Source organism: Mobula birostris, chromosome 26 (genome assembly GCF_030028105.1).
Source record: "Mobula birostris isolate sMobBir1 chromosome 26, sMobBir1.hap1, whole genome shotgun sequence".
Classification (NCBI taxonomy): Eukaryota; Metazoa; Chordata; class Chondrichthyes; order Myliobatiformes; family Myliobatidae; genus Mobula; species Mobula birostris.
Window position 1 is genome coordinate 43,621,468 of NC_092395.1, and position 25,247 is coordinate 43,646,714.

A 25,247-nucleotide genomic window follows, 5' to 3' on the forward strand; every position below is an offset into this window, starting at 1 on the left:
GAAGGAGCACATCCTCTGGGTTTGGAACTTGGGCAACAACAGTCCATCCACAAGGCTGATTGTTTCATGTGCAGTCGGCTTCAGGAGCTGGTCATCCTGCAGCTAAAGTGAGTGCATGTATCAGGGAGACGAGGAGATCACCAGGCAGACTGGTGCAGGGAGATAGGTCAGCAGATCCGTGAGGACTCCCTGCTCTCTAACTGAATAATATTCAGAGTACTGATTGGGGATAGTCTTCCTCTAGGGACAGAGGCATGGCCAGACAAGTGGGTTAATTGTGCAGGCAGAGGAACAGGAAGAGGAATGGTTCTTAATTTGTGCAGCCGAATATCAAACTTTTCATCAAAGGAATTGGCCAGTTGGCCCAGGTGCCAATAATTAAGTCAAATTAAACTAAACCAATCTGTTTCCACAAGGTCTGTATCCCTGCTATATTACTTTGGCTGCTGCAATTTCCTTCCACATCTCATAGATGGAGACTTTTGAACTTTATTTGCTGCGTGTGAGATAGCAGATGACTAGAGAATGGCAAAGGTGGTCCCATTATTCAAAAGGGCCGAGGTATAAACCAGGCAATGATGGGACATGAGTTTTAAATCAGTGGAAGGGAATTATTGTAAAAATCCCAAGGATAGGATATATTTATGCTTGGAAAGGCTGAGATTAATCTGGGCATAGTCAACATTTGTGGAAAACCTGTCTCAATAATTCATTGAATTTTCAGGTATAAATAGAGATTGGATCAACTGAGTTTTTGTATCCTGGGAACTTGAAGAAGCCAATGTGTGAGCTGATAGAGGTATATGAGATTATGAGGAAGATAGAGGGTAGACATTAAGGATATTTTTCTGGTGGAGGGATAGCCTTAAACTGGTGAGTTTGGATATTTAGAGGAATCCTGAAGGGAAACATTCCACTAAGAGAATAGTGTGAAATTTGAACATCATTCGTGAAGAGTTGGTAGATGCAGGTAGTCTCGACAAACACTTGAATTGCAGAGGAGATTACACGCCAAATGCCAGTTCACAACTACATCCAGCAGGACCTGGACAACATTCAGGTATGGGCTCATATGAGTTAAGTAACATTCATATGAGAGATATGCTGGACTGGCGTCATGTTCAAGAAGAGTGTGTCAAGCTACTTACCCGTGGTATTCAGTGTCAGACCACCATGATACTTTGCCACTATTTATAACATCTAAGACAAGGACATAATGGAATACTTTCCACTTTTGTAGAAGAATACAGCTCCAAAAACATTTCAGAAGGTCTAAACTATCTAGCAGAAGGCAGCCCAATTTGTACCACCCAATTTCCATTGCCATCAACATTCATTTACTTCACCATAGATGGTCCCAAGCCCAGCTGAAAGAGGAGGAGTGTTGGACATGGGTCAAGCAATGCATCCTGTAGAAACCAAGAGGTACAGAAATGCTAAGAGAACCTTCAAAGAGCTCCTCCCTGAGAGCGGATGGGTCTTTGAAGATGGGCTACACCTGTGAACAACTTGAAAGAATGGGCAAGGACAGAGGACTCTGACCTGTGGCCGATGCACCAGGAGGGTGATAGGCTTAAACAAACAAACTTCAACATTCGTTCTATCCACCAGAGGTGTACAATGAATTTAGTGTGGTCCACTGATAAAATGTCCTGCTGTTACTTCCCCATGTTACTCTAACAACTCCTTCCAAACCTTTTAACTCAACTACAAGTACACAAGTTCAGAATAAGCAGGAGGTGTCCACTGTAAGTTCACTTCGAAGTTACTAACTTAGTAGACTTCGAAATATCTACTGAACATATAAAAATACCTATTCTTGGACCTTAGAAAGATTTCTATAAATGTACTGTGTTAGGGAGCTTCCTGAATCTTTAGCCTTTGGGAGAAGGTAACTAAGACATGAATGGTTTGAGTTCGAAAACTGTTGTGTGATGTGTGGCCACCCGTGAGTTCACTTGAGTGTTATCTGTCTCTATCTTACAGCCAAAATATCAGTGCAGGGAGATTCAATTGTTATATTGAAACTGGAGCTAGTTAAGTATCTGAAACTGCTGGACTGTGGGGAGAAAGGCTGGGGCATGCAATGTTTTTAATATCGGACTGGTCTGAGGTGAACAGGCCAAATGGCCTCACATTCTGAGAGAACCATTCTGATTCACCATTATTTACCCTCTTATGATGACCTGTGAGTCTGAGGCAGTGAATTTAGTTCTGAGAGCTCCAAAGTAAAGCCTTCTTATTTTTTGCAGTTCATGAAGTTGATAATTGACTGATGTTTCCCAGTTTCTTCACTTGTTTCTGTACTGTCTTGTCACTGAGATTAAATGGCAGCATCCTTTGTAACTCTGGTTAGATCTGGAGATGATGTTGTTCAGAAGGTTCTTCGAGAGTCAAAAGGAGTTTCCAAATTTATGGTTACAGCTGTTTCATCAGATGTTCATCATGGTAGAGGTCAGATAAATCCAGCCTGTACCAGCAAAGAAAGCAGAAAAATCACAAAGGAATGTGAGCAAACGCTTCACTTCCATATTGGAAAAGCGGTCAGACAGCTCCCTGGTAAGAAATCCAAGAGCAGTGACTGATTTGCACATCAGTTTGGCAAATATACAGTAGAAACAGATATACTCCTGGTTGCTAAAAATCTACAGATAGATAGATTCAAGATTGTTAATGTCATTTCCAACCACTATGCAAGGGCAAAGAAAAACAAAGTAATTGTTACTCCAGATCTGATGTAGCACAAAAAGCCTGAAGATAAGAATACAGTACTAAAAAAAAGCATAATAAGTATAAACATCATAAGGACATAAGACATAGGAGCAGAATTAGCCCATCTGGCCCATCAAGTCTGCTCTGCCAATCAATCATGGCTGATTCTTTTTTCTCATCCTCCTCAACCCCAGTTCCCGGCCTTCTCAAATACATGAGATAGTTTACATACACAGACTGATTGTATGTCCATAAACTGACACTAGGCACAGAATTGTCTGTACATAAGGTGACTCTGACAGGAAATGATGAAGTAGAGGTGGTGGAGGTGTGCATTTAAAGGTGGAGGAGTTAGTCATCCTTCGTACTTGGGGAAATTAACTGTTTTTGAATCTAGTGGTCCTGGCGTGGATGCTACACAGCATCCTCCCAGCTGGGAGTGGGACAGTCAATGTGCAGGTTTGATCAGATCATCATGACATTACTGGCACCATTCTGCATATGCGTCCTTGATGGTGGGTCAACTTGTGCCACTGATCCATTGGCCATATCCATTGTATAGAACTTCCTGCCACCACAGAGCAGTTTCCTAACCATGCAATGAGAAAGCTTGTTAAGATGCTCTCTACTGTGCATCTACAGAAGGTCATGAGTAAAGATGTGCATAGTCCAGCTCACTTCAACCTCCTCAGAAAGTAAAGTTGTTGGTGAGCTTTCCCAGTTGTGCAGGATGTGTTCTGGGACGATGAGAGGTGATGCATGATGTGCGGCTGAAGTGATGTGTGCGGTGTGAGTTCTCCTGACATCAATAACAATCATCTTTGTCTTGTTGACATTGAGAACAAGTTAATTGCCTGGAACCAGGCATCAAACTCTTGCACCTCCTCTCTGAAGGCTGTATTATCATTGTTGGTGATGAGCCCCACCACTGTTGTGTCATTGGGAAACCTGACAATGTGATTGCTTAATGTTTGGCTGTGCAGTGATGTGAGAGCAGAGTGTTTAACAATGGGGTCAGCGCAGAGCCCTGGAGGTGGGGGCACCCGTGTTAAGGATCATGGAGAGGGAGGAGCAGTTGTGCATCCTGACTATCTGAGGTCTGTTTGTTGGGAAGTCCAACAACCAGTTGCACGGTGGTGCATTTAGACTGAGGAGTAGGACTTTGTTCACCAAGGTCTGTGGGACAATAGTGTTGAATTCTGAGCTGAAATCCATGAAACAGCATTCTGACAGTCCTGCTGGAGGGTCTTGGCCTGAAACGTCGACTGTACTCTTTTCGATAGGTGCTGCCTGGCATGCCGAGTTGCTCCAGCATTTTATGTGTGTTGCCTGGATTTCCAGCAGTTGCAGATTTTCTCTTGTTCTGACACAAGTGCTCCTGTTTTCCCAGTGCACCAGGGCCTTGTGCATGAGAGTGCACCAGGGCCTTGTGCATGACAGATGCTATTGCATTCGTCATTTGGTAAACATATTTGTGAGTGTCCAGTGTGGCAGGAATGAACTTTTAATGTGTGCCATTACCAGCTGTTCAAAGCACTTCATGAGAATTGGTATCAGTGACACCGGTCGTTAGTCGTTTAGTTCTGATAGTGTAGAGTATTTTCGTACAGGAATGATGGTGGCTGATCTGATGCATATGGGACAGCAGCCTGGATGAGTGAAGTGTTGTAGATGTCCGTGAGGAGGTCAGTGAGCTGGTGTGTACATTTCCTGAGTGCTCAGCCTGGGATGCTGTCTGGCCCAGCTGCCTTATGGGGTTTGACTCTCTTCAGAGTCCCTGTGATTATACAAACCTGAAAGCAAGTGAAAGCAAAACTAACACTAGAAAAAGACAATAAGAGCAGTAATTTGGGCTGTAATTAACACAGCTCAGTCAGAATCAGAATCAGCTTTATTATCACTGACAGATCCAATACCCTTCCCTTGTGACTCTCTTTTGTAAAATAAAATCATTTAAAATCTGAGGACAATGACATGCAAGGTAGGACATCATGAATACCTGAAGGTGATGTACCAGATCTACAGGACAGCTACAAATACCTGGATATCCTGCAGATGCATGGAAGCCACAATGAGGACACAAGGAAGGCTGCAACATCCAAGTACCTCCAAAGAATGAGATAGGTCCTTAAGAGCCAGCTGATTGGCAAGAACATGTTCAGAGTCATCAACACATTTGCCCTGCCAGTCATCAGATACTCAGCTGCAATAATGTGCTGGCCAAGGAACGAGCTGGAAGCCAGTGACATGAAGACCCAGAAACAACCAACAATACATGGAGGCTTTCTCTCAATGTCTAACACTGAGCGACTGCACACCTACTGGAATAAAGGGGGATGAGGTCTTGGAATTGTCAAGGTTACAGTCCTGGAGGAAATGTGAAACTTCTGTGAGTATGTCAGGAAGATGGCCCTTAAGGATGACCTGCTTAGAGAATACCTCAGGCAGCAGGCTGGGGACATGGGTGAAGCAGAACCAGAGCACCAGAGGCCATGGCAGGACAAGTCGCTGCATAGGACGTACCATCCCCAGATATCAGTGGTGGCTGACATAAGAAAGTCCTACCAATGGCTGGAAATGGCAGGGCTGACCCAGCACAGAGGTGCTGCTCATGGCTGCACAAGAACAGACACTGAACACAAGAGCAATAGAAGCAGGGGTCGATTAAACCAAACAAGACTCAAGATGCAGACTGTGGAAGGAATCCACTGAAACATCCAGCACATAGTAGCAGAGTGTAAGATGCAGACAGGGCAGCATACACAGTCAAGTTGCAGGAATTGTGTACAGGAACATCTGCACTGAGAATAGATTGGACACCCGCAAGATCAAATGAGGAACACCTGAGAAGATAATGGAGAATGACAGAGCTGAGATCCTGTGAGACTTCCAAATATAGACTGATGAGCAGGTATTGGCCAAGCAACCAGACATAGTAATACAGGACAAGGAACAGGAGAAAGCAATGCTAATAGATGTGGCACTCCCGAATGACGGTACAATCAGGAAGAAAGAATATGAGAAGCTGGAGAAATACCAGGGCTTGAAAGAGCAGATACAAACAACATGGAAGGTTAAAGCCAGAGTAATTCTGCTGGTGATGGGTACACTTGGAGCTGTGACACCTGGACTGGGAGAGTGGCTCCAAACAATCCCAAGAACAACATCTGATATGTCTGTCCAGAAGAGTGCACGACTAGGGACGGCAAGGATACTGTGCCAAACCCTCAAGCCCCCAGGCCTCTGGTAGATGACCCAAGATTGAGGGAGAAATACACATACACACCACCCATAGCAGGTGGGAACAAATATGTGCCTCTCGTTGAAATTTATCATTTATTAAATTATTATGGAACGTAACGCAGCGTTGCCGCAAAACATCCAATTTCATAACGTATGTCAGTGATATTAAATATAACTCTGATTCCGAAACATTCCCCTTAAAGAAAATACTGCCACAAAATGTTTAACATGGAAACTTACTGTAAATATAAGTGAACACTTCAGTTATTGTTCAGACAATATTACTGTTTGTTTCCAATATTTCAATCATAAATTATCCGGTTTCACTCTATAGAGTCCGATATTTCAATAGTACAAATACACTAATACGATCTGACAATAATATTCCAACTTGTTATCAATGAACTGTAGAATATTAAGACCCAAAATTCTAGTCATTGATAAAATTTAACCGAGATTTTCTGATCCTTGGAATGAAAATTCTACTTTGAAAGCCAGCTGCACTCATTTCAATATAAAAAGTTTGACTGGGTGAGGCAAGGCTGCTGCGAGTTGGTTCTGCAGCAGTTTACACTGTGAATGGAGGAGACCTGGAATGTAACACAGTGAGAAAATATTCCATGGGAAATTGGATATTATTGTTAATGTGGAAGAAACAACCCATTTTAATTATCAATTTTATAAATAAAAATAGCCCCGCTATAAAAAAAAGCTTTGGTTCAGTTTAGAGCAGCTGCTGCCTGGGTATGAAAACAGCAAACATCTGTGGCCACAGCAGGATATGAGCTGTTATTTTAACGAGAGGGACAGCCCAGAATGCTTACATTTGCCATTTCTACCAAATATCATAGTTCCTGTTCTACCTGGTATTATTTTAAGTATCTGTGAAGCACTTGACATTTAAAGGGACATTATCTCTGGTGCTACCCTTGAGTTATGGCAGTGAGAACAAGAATTAATTCAGAAATTGTGCTATGTTGATTGTCAGAGCAAATTCACCCCACAGATTTGTTCACTGAATTCCAGGGGAAGAAAATGTTCATGAGGTCTGATTGTTGATCTGTGCGACAGTCAGTTTACTCCCATTAAAGAGTTGTAGAATATGGCTTCTGTTCATTGCTATCTGCTTTACAACAACCTGTTGATCACATCTACCAGTACGATCATTGACAGAAAAATCTTCCATATGTGGATTGGTGAGGTTGAGGTCAAGTATGTTTCTCTCTGCTGTTGCACATTCATTGCCTGCTGCAGGCTCTCACTCAAAGCTCTGTCCTTCAGGACCCGACCAACTTCGTCGTTGTTGGTGCAACCCAACCACTCTTGGTGACCGCCATAGAAGTCCCAGTAAACATTCTGTGTTCTTGCTTCTGTTAGTACTTACTCTGTGTTGCTCAACATGGGGAACATCGATTCATCCGTGGAGGGAGGCCAGGAGATTGTAATCAGGAGGAGGTCTCCGTGTCCATGTTTCTCTTGATGTTATGAGACTTCACTGTGTCTGGCTTCAATGCTCAAGACACCAAGGGCACCTCTCCCCTGCTGGTACATCACTGTGCCCCCACTTCCAGAGAGTCCTTTAGGTAAATACACACCCAGGATGGTGAGAATGCCATTTTGTCTCTCCTGCTCCTGTCTGTTGCTGGAGCCACACTTTACACAATGTAATGTCAAACAACCCAGAACCAGGACATCACTGCAGGATGATGGATTTCCAGCATCTGCAGCATATCTTGTGTTTATCATCATTGCAGAAGTTCCTCTGGGAAGTATACTCATCCCAACTGCTTCATCAGTGACCTTCCTCCCATCATAAAGTCAGCAGTGGGGTGTTCACAGGCATTTGCAGAATGTTCAATTCCACTTGTAACCCCTCAGCTAATGCTTCACTCCCAGCCTGTATGCCACATGTTCTTTCTTCCTGATGTTACCGTCAATCAGGATTGCAGTATCATGTCGGCAGACAAAGTCAAGCAAAGTTCCTCATTCAATTTGGTGGTATTTGTTCTAAATGGAGGAAGAAAGAATGGAATTTGTCCTATTATACATGACCAAGACCAAGAACCCCCAGGTGGACAATGATACTCCACTGGATTATATAATAAGTGTAGATGTGATGAAGTGGCTGGACCATATTTCACAGGATTGACTCAAAGCAGATAATGGTTCCAAAGTGTTTGTAACAAGTGTTGACTGTTCACTCATTTCCTTAGACACTGCCTGACCTGCCGAGTTCCTCCAGCAATTTGTGAGTGTTGCTCTGTAGGTGAGCATGTTCTCCTATGAGATACCTGCTCATTATATTGATTGAGACCTGTGCCCATTGTGAAGCAAAATGAGTGAAGTGTTTGGCTGGATCCACTACAAAAAGATTTCTGGAGATCTGGAAGGGAAAGTCTGTCCGACACAATGAAGGAAGGACACTTCATGGGGCACTGGATCGGCAAGCATGGAGTAAGCTGAAGGTTAATTTCTGGGATGAGTGAGTTGCCTTTGTCCGGAGCAGAAAAACAATTTTTTAAAAAAGCCAGATGTTGGGGGAATTCAGCAGGTATAGCAGCATCTGTAGAGGGAAATGTACAGTAGACGTATTGGGTTGGGTCCTTTTATCTAGACTGAATGACAAGAGGGCAGATGTCCAGTATAAAATGTTGAAGGGAAGGGGTGGAACTAGAGGTGGCAAGTGAGAAATGGATCAAAGTGAAGGATGGGGGTGACAGATAGATGGAGAAAGGGAAGGTGGAAATGATGACAAGGATTGGAGGTGATAGATGGAGGAAACCAGGGCTGAAGATAATGGAATCTGATTGGGGAAGTTGGGTGATGGAAACAAGTGAGGAAGATGGGGAGGGCAGATGGGAATGGTGAGGAAGGGGAGACGTAATGGAACAAGTGTATGGGTCATGGGCAGATGTAGTAGGTAGAGTGAGGGACAGAAATTGAGTGTTAGAAGGTAGGGAGAGCTTAGGAAAAATGGGTAGACCAGGCGAAGAAAAAGTAGGAAGAGAGGAGGAACAGTTGACTAGAAATTTGAGAATTCAGTTCTCATGCCATTAGGCTGTAGTCTACCCAGGTGGCATAGAAGGTGATGATCCTCTAGTTTGTGTTTAGCTTCGCCATGGAAGAGGCCGAGACTGAGCACAGACATGTCAGTGTAGGAACAGGCTTGAAAATTAAATAGATAACAACTGGGTGCTCTACATAGTTATGGCAGACAGAACACAAATGCTCAGGAAGCTGGTCATGCAGTTTGTGCCTTGTCTCACCAATATAGGAGTGGCCACGTTGGGAGAACCCAGATGGAATAATCTAGGCTGGAGGCTTTGGATGTGATTTTGCATTTGCATGTCTCACCAGGAACCAGGATGTCTAATCTCGAAAGTTACCCCCATCAGCAAGTCTATCAATTCACTCTTAGCTCCCCCCATTCCCAATATTTATATTCCAACAAAAAATCATCAAATTTTCAATATGAGAAGATCAAAGTTTTAGGACAGAAAATCTGTGAACAAATGAAAATATGATTCAGTAAATTATCAACTTAGGTCTATGCAAATTTCTTGAACATTTAAAATACATTCCTGGGATTTGGGCATCACTGTCAAGGCCAATATCAATTACCCATCCCTCATGGAGTGGTAGTGAACCATGGACTGGACTCGCTGCCAACCTTCTGAGAAGTTGCTCTCACAGTGACTTTGGGGAGGGTGTTCCAGCAGGTCAATTGAAAGACTGGCAATACATTCAGGCCAGGATGCCAGTTTGAGAGGGGGCCTGAGGAGGTGGTGATCTTCTGCATCGCCTGCACTTGTCATTCCTGGTGACCATGGCCACTGTTTGGGAGGTATAGTTGGAGGAGCTGAGTATATAACTTGAGATTTTCCACCCTTCAGCCACCCTGGGCAGTGGTGGATTGAGTGAATGTCTCAAGGAGTTATTCCGGGAGGTGTGATCAAGAGGGCTACTGCGTCAAGGATGGCACTGAGGTTCTTTTGATTTATTGGGACTGTTATCAAACCAGTCAGTGGAGAGTACTCCAGGTATACATATTATAAGACAATAGATAGAGGAACTGATTTAGCCCATTTGGACCATTAAGACTGCTCCGCCATTTCGTCATGGCTGATCCGTTATCCCTCTCAGCCCCAATCTCCTGCCTTCTCTCGTATCCCGTCATGCCCAGTCTATACAAGAATCTATCAATCTCTGCCTTAAAATATACCCAATCACTTGACTCTACAGCCACCTGTGGCAACAAATTCCATAGATTCACCACTCTCTGGCTACAAGTTCCTCCTCATGTGCATTTTAACAGAATGCTCCTCTATTCTGAGGATGTGTCCCCTGGTCTTAGGCCCTCCATCATGGGAAACATCCTCTCCTCATCCACTCTATTAAACCCTTTCAACATCTGATAGGTTTCAATGAGGTCAACCCTCATTCTTTTGAATTCCTGTGAGTACAGGCCCAGAGCCATCAAAAGCTCTTCATATGACACATCTTTCAATCCCAGAATCACTTTCATGAACCTCCGTCGAACCCTCGCTAGTTTCAGCACATCCTTTCTTAGATAAAGGGCCCAAAGCTGCTTACAATACTCCAAGTGAGGCCTTACCAGTGCTTTATAAAGCCTCAGCGTTACATCCTTGCTTTTATATTCTCATCCTCTTGAAATGAATGCCAACATCACAGTAGCCTTCTTCACCATTGACTCAACCTACAAATTAACCTTCAGGAAACCCTGCACAAGGCATCTCAAGCCCCTTTGCATCTCATAATTTTGCATTTTCTCTCCATTTATAAAAATAGTCTATCCTTTTATTTCTTCTGACAACGTGCATGATCGTGCACTTCCCAAAACTGTATTCTATCTGCCACTTCTTTGCCCATCCTCCTAATCTGTCAAAGTCCTTCTGTAGCCCCTCTACTTCCTCAAACCTACCTGCCCCTCAACCTATCTTTATATTGTCCATAAGCCTTGCCACAAAGCCAACAATTCTGTCATCCAAGTTATTGTTACATAACAGAAAAGCAGTGCCAACACATCCCATGTAGAGCACACATCGTCACTGGCAGCCAACCAGAAATGGCCTTCCTTTATTCCCACTTTTTGCCTGCTGCCAATCAGCCACTGCTTCTTCGTCTTCTTCTATTTCCAGCAGTTTGGACGCATCTAGGCGTATTACAGCCCTCCGCAGGATGTCTAACTAATTATGAACTTCAAGGAACTCAAATTCTCGAATATAACCTAGTCTCACTTATAAACTGAACGATAGACTCTTCAATCCGATGTTGGTTCTCTTGATGGCCAAACAGAGATTGAATAGAAAACCAAAATAAATTTAAGCCAGATAGGCTCTTGAAAAATATGCTTCTTTCAATTTTGTATCAGTTACAGATCAGCAAAACATGCTGGACTGTCTCTGGACTACCACAGTCACATAATCCAGTAGGATGTTTTCCTATTATCTTTAAATAATAGTTTAGCCCACAATGCCCCAACCTAATTCTTGTTAATTTCACCATATCTCTACGATTTATAAGGTAACAGTTTGAGACCTTCTTAACTAGTGGGTGACTAGAAAAATAATGCCTGCCCTTTAATCATTTTTTCCAATCTTCCTTCCACTTCCTCTCTATACCTTTTTTAATCCTACTTCTCAATTCTGCTCTGCCTAGGGGAACTCTAATTTCTACTTGCCTGCTCTATAAGGAAGTCTTTGCAATGCCATCCATAATTTCATTTCCCTCTACCCCAGCATGCCCAGGTATCCATGAAAATCTAACGGTATAACCCATCTTCCCTACTCTAAAGAACACTAAGAGAATCTCAATAACTGTGTCAGGACGAGCTTTTGATTTATTCCCTTTTATAGCCTCCAAGGCAGCAGCAGAATCGGAACAGATGATAACCCTACATGGTCGAGAGTCTTCTATCCACCATAAGACCCAGAGGATTGCTAATAATTCTGTTGCAAAGACAGAAACACCATCTGAAACCCGGTGACTAATCTTAACTCCAAGTTGAGACACATACATCCCAAATCCTGCCCTACTGCTCTCTGGGTCCACTGAACCACCAGTAAAAATCTTCAGATAAGATCCCCATTTTGTTATTTAAACATTAATTTGTGATCAACACTGATGAAATTGCTCTGCTTCCTTGAAGCTGAAAAAGGAGGAATAGGTCTACTTCTGGTTCTAGCAAGAACCAAAAAGGGACAGGTGGCAAACAAATTTGGTCAACTATGTCTTCCTCAGTCAGTTTCAATTTCACAGCCCAGTTATTAACCAAATCTAAAATTGGATATCTTTTAATTTTATTTTGGTGCTCCGACTTCCCCTGCAAAAGACACTTTGACGGACAGCTGTGATTGAATCCATTTAGTTTTGCCCAATACTGCAGGCCAAACTGAATTCATCTTAAATGTAGAGACACTTCTCCCATCCCCACACATAATGCCGGGACTGATGTTGTTCTAAAAGCTCCACAACAAAGTCTAAATGCTTTGGACTGCACAGTGTCTAGTTTTCCAAGCACTGCTGTAGCAGCAGAACCATAAGCAATATAACCATAATCTATAACTGATCTAGTCGTAGCTAGATATATTAAGTACATAGTTTCCTGCCCTGCTCCCCAGTCACATCCAGCAATACTTCTCAAAACATTTAAAACTTTTTTACACTTTCCAATTGTTTTATCTGTATGAACCTTCCAAGTAAATCTTTCATCAAATCAGACACCTAAAAACTTGAATACCTTGACTTTTTCCAATGGAGAATCATATAGACACAATTCATAATCAGGAATCTTTCTTCTCAAGCTAAAAATCATATACTTGGACTTAGAAACAGAAATCCTGAAACCCTATTTATTAGCCCAGTACTCAACTGATCTTAAAGCCTTTTGTACCTGCCCTAATATATACTTGATGTTTCTTCCTCTTTTCCAGATTGCACCATCGTCTGCAAATAATGATTTGCCAAATCTTGTCCCTACCTAATCAAAGATATCATTTATCATGACATTAAAAAGAACTGGACTAATGACACTTCCTTGAGGGGTACCATTACCTATTTTAACTGACTTGGAGCTTGTTCTGCCTATTCTTACTTGAATTGTCCTTTCCTTAAGGAAATCTTTGATCCAATTAAACATTCTACCTCCAATTACCGCATCATGGAGTTTAATTTATAAGCCCTCCTTCCATAGTGAATCGTATGCTCTTTCAATATCTAGAAATACACTTAACATTACTTCTCTATTTTGAAATGCTTTTATAATATCATGATCTAAAAGGGCAACAGATTCCCATTGTTGATCTTCCAGTTCTAAAACTATTTTGATAGGCAGCAAAATGTCCCTTATTTTCCAAAAAGTAACAAGTCTGTTGGTGACCATCCATTCCGTAATTCAACAAAGAACTGACATTAAAGCTATAGGCCGATAAGAACTAGGACTAGACGTGTCCTCACCTGGCTTTAAAACTGGAACTACCACCGCATGCATCCATTCTGCTGGTAATATTCCTTCTTTCCACACTGAGTTAAACAATGCTAGTATTTCTATTAATACAGAGTCATCTAAATGCTTAAGCAATTCATAACACAGTTCATCCCTACCAGGAGACGTGTTTGAACCTGATTGGACAGCTTCCTGCAATTCCTGAAGGGAGAAAAGTGAATTTATGGAGCTATTATCATCCAAACTCCTGTCCAATTTCCAACTTTCCTTTAACATAATTTCCTTTCTCAAATCACCTAACTCTCCAGAACTGAGTAACGTTTGGAACACCTCTGCAAACATATCAACCTTTTCCTTATTGGTTACAGCTTCAATATCTCCTTCCAGCAAAGCTGGGATAGATGGTTTCCTACATATCTCTGACATTCTGTGAATGATCGTCCATAGCTGCTTTATAGCTGTCTCAGGGCTCAGGGTTCCACTGCTTTATCCATGCTAGTATCATTCCTAGTACCATGGACTCTGAGCTTGTTAAGCAGCCTCATGTGTGCACCTTGATCAATGCCTTCTGAAAGTCCAAATCCACGACATCCATCTATTCTCCATTGTCTATCCTGATTGTTTTTTCTTTAAAGAGTTCCAGCAGAATTGTCAGACAAAATTTTCATTTGAGGACACCATGCTCACTATGGCCCATTTGATCATATCATGCCTGGATGTGCTGTGCGGACAGTGGAAGGACCGAGAGTTGTCACCACCATATAACAACCTTTGACCGAACCCTGTGTCTAAGCTATTTACCTGGTTGGACCATTTGAGCTTTTGAACAATGTTAACCCTCAGGATATTGATGGTGGAGGATTCAGCAATGTTACTGTCATTAAATGTCAAGGCTCTGTGGTGAGATTCTTTGTTCTTGGGGATTGTCATTGCCTGGCACAATAGGTTGCAAGTATCTCTTGCCACTTATCAGCATATGACTGAATCTTGTCAAGGACTAGATGGCCTACAGGCTGTGTCTGCAGCATTAGCCGAGGGGTTAAAAGTAAAATTGGCCATTCTGCTGCTAAGTTGGCAGAGTCATGACGCACAGGGATTGCAGACTGAGCCTGTGGCAGGAAGTGAATGAACAACAGCAGGGAGAAACATACCTGACCTCAGTCTCACCAATCCACCTGTGACAGATGGGGCCTAATCCCATTTCTACATCGAGGACTCCTTCTGTTGTATGATGTTGTATGGCATCACAGACATGTTACAGAGAATAAATCCAGAACAGCTGACAGCTCAGTACGGGGCATCTCTGAGGCTCTCTAGACTATCAGCATCAGCAGAATTGTCCACCACCATAAGCTGTAACCTCACAGCCCAGCATATCCCTGAACCTCCTTCACTGTCAAGCCAGGGCATCTACTCCAGTTGAATGATGAGCACAGCAGGGGTTCTGGGAGCAGCACCAGCCAAACCCAACACTGATGTGGTCTCGGCATGGAGAAAACACAGCACCGCTTCATTTCTCTGTTCTTTTCATTGCAATAGAAAGGGAAACAGGCTCAGAAAATGTAATGGGAGTAAATTCACCATCACCCAATTAAACCCATCAGCTCTGATTAACATTTCCTTCCAAATTCAATGAATAAACCTGAGAGGTAAAGTTACTCAGACAACCAACGTGACAGAATTTCTGAAGCAATTCTTGTTCTGAATGTCACAATTCCAGGAGAGCATCAAAGATAATGTCCCTTTAAACAGCCAGTGCCTGATCGATTCTTAAAGTAAAAAAGGGTAGAATAGAAACTACGATATTTGGGTATTGTCATATAAAAGGCAGATCATAACGTCTTGTCTCAGTTCTGGCCAGCCCCTCGCCTTAAAATAACAGCTCATTTCCTGCTGTGGCTGCAGATGATTTTTTTTCATGGTTAATTCAGGTTAGGTTTAAATCAGTGGTTGCTGGGCGGCACGGTACGAAGGTCTGGGAGGGCCAATTCCATGTGGAATGTCTAGATAAACAAAAATAAATAGACTTTGTAGACAGGTGTGTGTGAGATGAGCCTAGCGGAGATTGATTAACTTCGCTCGGTACTGGACTGCCAAGGATTGGCAGTTGGATGTCATGAGCAGCTTCATCGGGAAATACGTGTTTCATCAATTTAGAAGGTCTCTGGTTTTGTGCATTCACTGTGTGTCCTGCTACGTGTTTCCAGAACTTCCATAGAGAGTCAATTAACCTGCTGGCTCTGGAGCAAAACAATATAGACCCTGCTTTTTACCGTGGGCTCATAAATCAATGCTCCCTTGTCTTTGAATTACAGCGTGAAAGGTTCTCTCAGACAGAAGTAAGGTGGCCGAGATAATTTCCCTCCTCTCGGCCAGACCCTTTCATGGGCAAAAGCTTTATGGCAGAAAGATGCACCTGTGTGATCTGATATAAATTTCTTTCCAAGAGTGGAGGGGGCATTTGTCAACCTGCCGGGGGCTCAGAGACACCCAGCTGACTCCTCCAGCTGCATCAGGGTGTGCGAACCATGGCCGACTATTCTATTGATTTCCAAATCCTAGTGGCAGGGAGTGGTTTGGAGAATGGGAATTTGATTGCTCTATTCAGACTGGGATTAAATGACCTGCATTTAATATTCCTGCAACCAGGGTTCAGGGACAGTATCTGGAGGAATTTATAGACATGGCCATCAGAATTGACAACCATATTTCTGGAAGAAGAAAGGCGTGACGTGACACGACTGCGCAAGCATGTGGACATCAGCCAGTGAGAACAGCGAGAAGATTTTAAAAGGAGACAGCTTTTTTGAGATGGTGTTGGAGGAGAGGGAGACAGAGTAGAAGGGCTTTGGCTCAATGGGGCTTCAGCAATAATGGGTTGAGGCGAGGTAGTTTTCTGTGTAGATTACAGACAGGAAGTATGTGTGTGAGGCCGGTGTTCTGTGCTCGGTGTCAGATGTGGGAAGTCCGGGAGACTCCCAGCCTCCCGGATGGCCACATCTGCACCAGATGCGTTGAGCTGCAGCTCCTTAGGGACCACATTAGGGAACTGGAGATGCAGCTCGATGACCTTTGTCTGGTCAGGGAGAGAGAGGAGGTGATAGATGCAGCTAGTCACACCGGGGCCTGGGGAGACAGATAAGTGGGTAACAGTCAGGAGAGGGAAGGGCTGGAGTCAGAGGCTAGAGAGCACCCCTGTGGTTGTACCCCTCAACAATAAGTACTACTAATTGATTACTGTTAGTGGGGATGGCCCACCTGGGGGAAGGAACAGTGGCACAGAGTCTGGCCTGTGGCTCAGAAAGGTAGGGAAAGGAAGAGGATGGCATCTGTGATTGGGGACTCTATAGTTAGGGTGTCAGACAGGCGATTCTGTGAACGCAGGAAAGAAGCACGGATGGTAGTTTGCCTCCCAGGTGCCAGAGTCTGGGATGTTTCTGATCGCATCCACGATATCCTGAAGTGGGAAGGTGAACAGCAAGAGGTCATGGTACGTATTGGTACCAACGACATAGGCAGAAAAAAGGAGGAGGTCCTGAAAGCTTCTACAGGGAGTTAGGAAGGAAGCTGAGAAGCAGGACCAAAAAGGTAGTCACCTTGGGATTACCACCTGTGACATGTGACAGTGAGTATAGGAATAGAGTAAGGTGGAAGATAAATACGTGGCTGAGGGATTGGAACAGGGGGCAGGGATTCAGATTTCTGCATCATTGGGACCTCTTTTGGGGCAGGAGTGACCTGTACAAAAAGGACAGGTTGCACTTGAATCTGACAGGGACCAATCTCCTGGTGGGGAGGTTTGCTAAGGCTACTGGGGAGAGTTTAAACTAAGATTGCTGGGGAATGGGAACCAAACTGAAGAGACAGAGGAAGGGGCTGTTGGTTCACAAATGGAGGAAGCTTAGAGACAGTACAAGAGGGAGGATAGGCAGGTGATAGAGAAGGCATGTGTCTCTTTGAATGCAAGGAGTATTATGAACAAAATGGATGAGCTTAGAGCATGGATCGGTACTTGGAGCTATGATGTTGTAGTCATTACAGAAACTTGGATGGCTCAGGGGCAGGAATGGTTACTTTAAGTGCCAGTCTTTAGATGTTTCAGAAAGGACAGGGAGGGAGGCAAAAGAGACGGAGGTGTGGCACTGTTGATCAGAGTTAGTGTCACAGCTGCAGAAAAGAAGGAAGATGTGGAGGGATTGTCAATGGAGTCTCTGTGGGTGGAAGTTAGGGACAGGAAAGAGTCAATAACTCTACTGGATGTTTTTTTTATATACTACCCAATCGTAACAGGGACATCGGCGAGCAGATAGGGAGACAGTTTCTGGGAAAGTGTAACAATAACAGGGTTGTTGTGGTGGGAGATTTTAATTTCCCAAATATTGATTGACATGTCCCTAGAACGAGGGGTTTAGATGAAGTGGAGTTTTTTAGGTGTGTTCAAGAAAGTTTCTTGACACAATATATAGATATGCCTACAAGAGGAGAGGCTGTACTTGTATTGGGAAATGAACCTGGTCGGGGGTCAGATTTCTCAGTCAGAGAGCCTTTTGGAGATAGTGATCACAGTTCTATCTCCTTCACCATAGCATTGGAGAGGGATAGGAACAGACAAGTTAGGGAAATGTTTAATTGGAGGAAGTGGAAATATGAGGTGTTCAGGCAGGAACTTGGAAGCATAAATTGGGAACAGATGTTCTCAAGGAAATGTACGGAAGAAAAGTGGCAAATGTTCAGGGGATATCCGCGTGGAATTCTGCATAGGTACATTCCAATGAGACAGGGAAAGGATGGTAGGGTACAGGAACCGTGGTGTACAAAAGCTGTAGTAAATCTCGTCAAGAAGAAAAGAAGAGATTATGCAAGGTTCAAAAAACTAGGTAATGATAGAAATCTAGAAGATTATAAGGCTAGCAGGAAGGAGCTTAAGAAAGGAATTAGGAGAACCAGAAGGGGCCATGGGAAGGCCCTGGCAGACAGGATTAAGGGAAACCCCAAGGCATTCTACAAGTATGTGCAGAACAAGAGAATAAGACGTGAGAGATTAGGACCAATCAAGTGTGACAGTGGAAAGTGTGTATGGAACCGTAGGAGATAGCAGAGGTACTTAATGAGTACTTTGCTTCAATATTCACTGCAGAAAAGGATCTTGGCATTTGTTGGAATGACTTACAGCGGACTGAAAAGCTTGAGCATGCAGATATTGAGAAAGAGGATATGCTGGAGCTTTTGGAAAGCATCAAGTTGGATAAGTCACCGGAACCAGACGAGATGTACCCTAGGCTACTGTGGGAGGCAAGGGAGGAGATTTCTGTACCTCTGATGATGATCTTTGCATCATCAATGGGGACGGGAGAGGTTCTGGAGGATTGGAGGGATGCGGATGTTGTTCCATTGTTCAAGAAAGGGAGTAGAGATAGCATAGGAAAATATAGGCCAGTTGGTCTTACTTCAGTGGTTGGTAAGTTGATGGAGAAGATCCTGAGATTCATGAACATTTGGAGAGGTTTAATGTGATTCGGAGCAGTCAGCATGGCTTTGTGGAAGGCAGGTCATGCCTTACAAGCCTGATTGAATTTTTTGAGGATGTGACTAAGCACATTGATAAAGGTAGAGCAGTGGATGTTGTGTATATGGATTTGAGGAAGGCATTTAACAAGGTGCCCCTTGCAAGGCTTATTGAGAAAGTAAGGATGCATGGGATCCAAGGGGCATTGCTTTGTTAATCCAGAGCTGCCTTGCCCACAGAAGGCAAAGTGTGGTTGTAAATGGGTCATATTCAGCATGGAGGTTGGTGACCAGTGGTGTGCCTCAGGGATCTGTTCTGGGACCCCTGCTCTTCATGATCTTCATAAATGACCTGGATGAGGAAGTGGAGGGTGGGTCAGTAAATTTGCTGATGACACAATTGTTGGGGGTGTTGTCAGGAGTTACAACAGGACATTGATAGGAAGCAAACCTGGGCTGAGAAGTGGCAGATGGAGTTAAACCCAGCTAAGAGTGATGTGGTTCATTCTGGCAGGTCAGATATGACGGCAGAATATAGTATTAATGGTAAGACTCTTGGCAGTGTGGAGGATCAGAGGGATCTTGGGGTCCGAGTCCATAGGACATTCAAAGCTGCTGCACAGGTTGACTCTGTGGTTAAGAAAGCATACGGTGCATTAGCCTTCATCAATCGTGGGATTCAGTTTCGGAGCTGAGAGGTAATGTTGCAGCTATATAGGACACTGGTGAGAACCCACTTGGAGTACTGTGCTCAATTCTGGTCGCTTCACTATAGGAAGGATGTAGTTGCCATAGAAAAGGTGCAGAGGAGACTTACAAGGATTTTGCCTGGATTGGGGAGCATGCCTTATGAGAATAAGCTTAGTGAAAAAGGAGTTTTTTCCTTGGAGCAAAGATGAGAGGAGACCTGATAGAGGGATATAAGATGATGAGAGGCATTGATCATGTGGATAGTCAGATGCTTTTTCCCAGGGCTGGAATGGCTAGCATGAGAAGGTACAGTTTTAGGGTGTTTGGAAGTAGGTACAGAGGAGATGTCAGGGTAAGTTTTTTTACGCAGAGATTGGTGAGTGCATGGAATGGGCTGCCGGCGACAGTGGTGGAAATGGATTCAACAGGGTCTTTTAAGAGACACCTTGACAGGTACATGGAGCTCAGAAAAATGGAGGGCTATGGGTAACCCGAGGTAATTTCTAATCTAAGGACATGTTCGGCACAGCTGTGTGGGCTGAATGGCCTGTATTCTACTGCAGGTTTTCTGTGTTCTGTGTTTCTGTGAGTTCACCAAGAAGGCCGGTTCTCAGAGCTGCCCAATGCCTACCCTGGTACATCAATCCAAAAACGAACACAGATTCCACAGTCATCTCTGGAAAATTCCATGGAACTTGGAAGAGCCTGGGTCCCCCCAGCAGAGCCAGAGGGATGTATGAGTTAGAGATGTTGCTTACACTGTGATAAGGCTGGCCATTTCTGTGTCACCTGCTCTGAGCTGTTGGGAAAACTCCAAGGACCATCCCATGAGGTGGGAAATGAAATGGTTCGTCTCAAGACTCTCTCCCATTTTATTGATTTCCGGAGTGGTTTTACCATTCCTATTATCTTGGGGGCTTAAACATTCTGTGAGAGCCTTGGTAGTCTCTGGTTCAGCAGGGAATTTTTTAGACATCAGACTAGCAGACAAAATCCACTGTCCTGAGAAACACCTCAACCATCCTATGTCTGCTGTGACCCTGGATGGTAGACCTTTGGAAGGTGGAGAAATCTTTTATCTTTCTGTTGCTCTCAAGTTGACCTTTGGAAGTCACAAGGAGACTATTTGTCTCCATCTTATTCATTCTGCAGACATTCCCTGAATCCTTGGTTATCTATGGTTACATCTTCATGATAATTGGTTTAACTGGTGTTCTGGCACCATTCAGAGCTGCTCGACCCTCTGCTGGGATCAGTGCCTTCGAAGAGGTTGTGAGACACCTTCCCCTGGTTCCAAGAGGCCGACCTGATTCTGTTGACACACAGTTCTGCAAGAATGTGGATATATTTGGTGGATCATCAAATGCATTGACGACTGTGGTTCAGTATATGCCATTGGAAATCATGGAAGGGATCATTGAAAACTTGATTAATGATGGTTGCATAATGGATATAGAAAAGGTGACTGTTTTGACCAATATGACTGATCGACTTTGATGGCCTTTGCCAATAACATTGATAAGTGGATAATTGGTTTACTGAAATGTTTGGCAGCTGTGAAAAAGTTCAGCATTTTGATTGACGTCATGGTTTCAGTAAATCATTGGGTGTTATCAAGGCTCTTTCACCTAGTTGTAAGAGCAAGAGGACTTGCTGTGCTGAAATAACATGCAGGGCCTTTTCCAAGGGCTGAAATGGCTAACACTGGGCATCATAGTTTCAAGGTGTTTGGAAATAGGTACAACAGGGATGTCAGAAGCAAGTTTTTCAGATAGAGAGTGGTGGGTGTGTGTAATGTACTGCCAGTGACAGTGGTAGAGGCGGATACAATAGGGTCTTTCAAGACACTCTCAGAGAGGTACATGGAGCTTAGAAAGATAAGGGGCTATGCAGATAATTCAAGGCAGTTTCTAGAAAAGGGTACATGGTCCACACAACATTGTGGACCGAAATGTGCTGTACATTTCAATGGTCTATAGTCTAGATATGCTTTTAAGTTTGCAACATTTTTCAGAAGCATTCCATGTGAGCTTGTTCCTCATTTTCCCAAATTCATGATATCACCCTCCAAAGAGTCCAACTCTGCTATACACTGTTGACAACAAATACCTGAATTTGTGCACTGCATGATCTTCTGCTTTTCAGCCTTCCCTGACCTATATGAATGTGTCATACAAGCAATAAAGGATTTTCCAATTCCAAATGAGGTAAAACAAAACAGCTACTGTCAGAATGGGTGAATGTCACAAAGTAATACTTTGGAAACTTTGTACTCAAGACTTGTTACAAGATCGGATGCAGCAAAGATAGGACTTGCTGATTTGGCAATACCTACTAAACGAAGAGTGTCATTCGAATCCTTTTCATGCTTCCTGACTACATGCTACTCAAAGAGAGTGATTCACAGTCATTAATGATGAAACTTCAATGGCTAGTTGTTTTCCTGGAACGTAGCCAGAGACCTGACATCTCTCCCAGCAGCTTCTTGAAAGCTTCATATCCTCCATGGTTTAATAAAGGGGTGAACCAGGACTTTCAGAGTATATAAGATATCTATTGGAAAGCTACATGAAGAAGAGAAGACTAGTAAAGGGATTCTCATGGACAGGGACATTCAGACAGTGAACCTTCTGGAGAATTTTGAGATCGAAAGGAAACAAATATAGAAAGAATGTTTGGTGGGAAATGGTGACCAGGATCCTTTGTCATTGTTGTAATGTTTCCTTCTGAGAGGTTGCTTTTACAGATCTATCCCTGCCATTTCTGTCACCAAACAAGGTCCTGTAAGTGTGTGGTCATTCAAGTGACTCGAATATTTCAATGAAGATTACGAGTGCAGATAATTTGGTATCATAAGCTGAGCAACACACGCAACTGTTAATGTTCTAAATAAACAGACATAAACAAGATATATTGATTTTTAGCGCAAGTGTTAATCAGTTCCCATGGAAAAACAAAAGAAGAGACTGCAGCATTTAGAATTAGTTCCTTGTTACAGAATGATTTTACAGAGGCCTCCAGGGCAAAATAATCTGTGACTCAGCAAATTGTAGATCAGTGTCTGACCTTAGTTGTTACTTCCTTACACCAGAAATGCTGCCAGCTGATAACAGATAATTAGATGTAGGAAAATTGGTGAAATTGACGAGTTCTGCAGGAAATCAGGATATAGTGTTGATGCATTTGTCAATGTAATGGAAAAAGTTGGGGAGGGATGCATAACCAACAATAAGACAGGCATAGCTGGGTGCATATGAATACATATCGTTTTGAGCTTCTGGAATGTTGTTGAAGCTGTCCTCATCCTGACAACTGGAGAGCATTCCATCACACTACTGACTTGAGCCTTGTCAGTGGTGGACAGTATTTGATGAGTTTGGAGGTGAGTTACTCACTAGAGGATTCCAACAACTGATCTGCTTTTTTAGCCATGTTGCGTACTGTATATGGTTCCTTCAGTATCGTGTGAATGGTAAGACCCATGGTACAAAAATGCCAGTTGGGACTAGCAAGTTGGAAGACATTAAAATGTCGAAGATGAGGCATCCTGGATATATAAAGTTCACCGAGTTAAACAGCACAGTACCAGCCTCTCTGGCCTAATTAGTCCATGTCAACCGAGATCTCCATCCAGGTTAGTCCCATTTGCTATTGTTTGGCCCATAACATTCTAAACATTTCCAATCCAAATACCCTTCCAAGTGTTTTTTAGAAGTTGTTAGTGTACATGTCTCAACCCCTTCCTCTGGCAGTGCATTTCACAAAGATGCCATACTTTCTGTGTAAAAAAAGTTACCTCTCAAGTTTAAAGATTCATGATGCAAGATTGTTTAATATCATTTCCTGTACACGAGTATAAAGAAAAACATAAGAATTGTTACTCTGGATCTGATGCAGCACAAAAGCCCCATGAAAGATAAATAACACAGTAATAACAATTTAAAAACACTATTAGTATAAATACATAAGATAGCTTGTATACATTGATTGATTGTCTGTCAACAGAGTGATGCCAGGTTGCACATAAGGTGACTGACAAGAAATAATAAAGTAGTGGTGGAGTTAGTGTGTAGAGGAGTTGATTCACCTTCCTGCTTGGGGAAAGTGACTGCTTTTGAGTCTGGTGGTGTTGGTGTGGATGTCATGTAGCTCCTCCCTAATGGGTGTGGGAGAAACTGTCCATGGCGAGGGTTCTGGGATCCTTTATGATTTTACTGGCACTTTTCTGGCACCTTTCTGTATATATGTCCTTGATGGTGGGTATGCTGCAGGATGACATGAGTATGAATGTGCAAAGTCCAGCTCTCAATTGCCTCTTCAGAAAGTAGAGGTGTTTATGAGCTGTTGTGACTGTGTAAGATGTCTTCTTGGACCAGGTGTGTGATGTGGTCTCCCAGGAGTTTGAAACTGCTTGCAGTTTCCACTGCTGTGCCGCCCATGTCAATGGGATGTTCGAGTTCTGCTGAAATTGATCATCTTCTTTGTCTTTCTGACATTTAGGAAGAGGTTATTCACCTAGCAACAGTCTCGACCTCTTCCAGTTCCTCTCTGTAGGCTGTCTCAGCACTGTTGGTGATGGGCCCTACCTCTGTCATGTAAGGTGTTCCCTCTGAACTTAAATCTATGTACTCTTGTGCTTAATTCCCCAAAACACGGAAAAAATACTATCCTATCCCTTCATGGTCTTATACACCTCTCTGTGATCAGTTCCAACCTCATTCACCTCTCCCTATAACTCAGTCCCTTAAGTCCTGGCAACTTGTAAATCTTGCCAATAACTGCATTCTTTCCAGTTTAATAATATCTTTCCAACAGCAGGGCAAACAACATTGAACATAATACACCAAGTGTGACCATTGCAGCATCCTGTACAACAGCAACATGGCCTCCCAACTGTTATACTCATTGCTGTGACTGATGAAGTCCAATGTGCCAAAAGCTTTTGTTACCACACAGTCTACCTGTGACTCCACTTTCAGTTAAGCTTGTACTTGCACTTGTCACATATCCCGTGAGTATGCTATTGAAATGATGTCTGATGCCATTGGAATTATGTAATGGTCTCATGCCATTAGAATGATGTAATTGTCTTGTAATAGTGGGTGATGTGATGTCACGTGATGGCATGTTTTAACTAGTATAAAACCGCAGTTGTTGCGTAGTTCGTTTTGGTAACTACCATTGGTAGTTCCACCATCGGAGAAGAAGAAAGAGCGAGAGTGAAGAATCCCCAGCTCCGAATGAACCCTAAACGGATTTGGGGTTTACCATTGGCATTTGGCGCATTACTGGTGTGACTGACATTTGGAATTGTTTGTAAATGGCATGAACGTTTTGTTAACCCTAAAATGGTAAGGGCTGTGCGATGATCACTTTGTTGAAAGGTCAGTTACATTGAGAAATCGTATTCTGCGTCATAACTTCAGACAAGGCATTTTGGCTGGAAGGTGCGTCAGCAGTGAGGTCTTTACTTCGGGGACTGGTCCAAAGCTGGTTTGGGAAGTCTCTCCTCTCGACTATTTTCAGGAATTGTTTGGACTTATTAAATTAACACCTTAAGACTTAAGTGCTTTAATAAGATCTGTTGAGAATTGTCTTTAGGTTTGACTGTTTGATCACAATAGATGCATAA

At 43.1% G+C, this 25,247-nt stretch overlaps 1 pseudogene; it reads left to right on the forward strand.

Annotated features, from left to right (window-relative positions):
- The first annotated feature begins 1,015 nt into the window (after window positions 1-1,015).
- Window positions 1,016-22,732, forward strand: LOC140188260 (ubiquitin carboxyl-terminal hydrolase 35-like; annotated as a pseudogene).
- The last annotated feature ends 2,515 nt before the right edge of the window (window positions 22,733-25,247 follow it).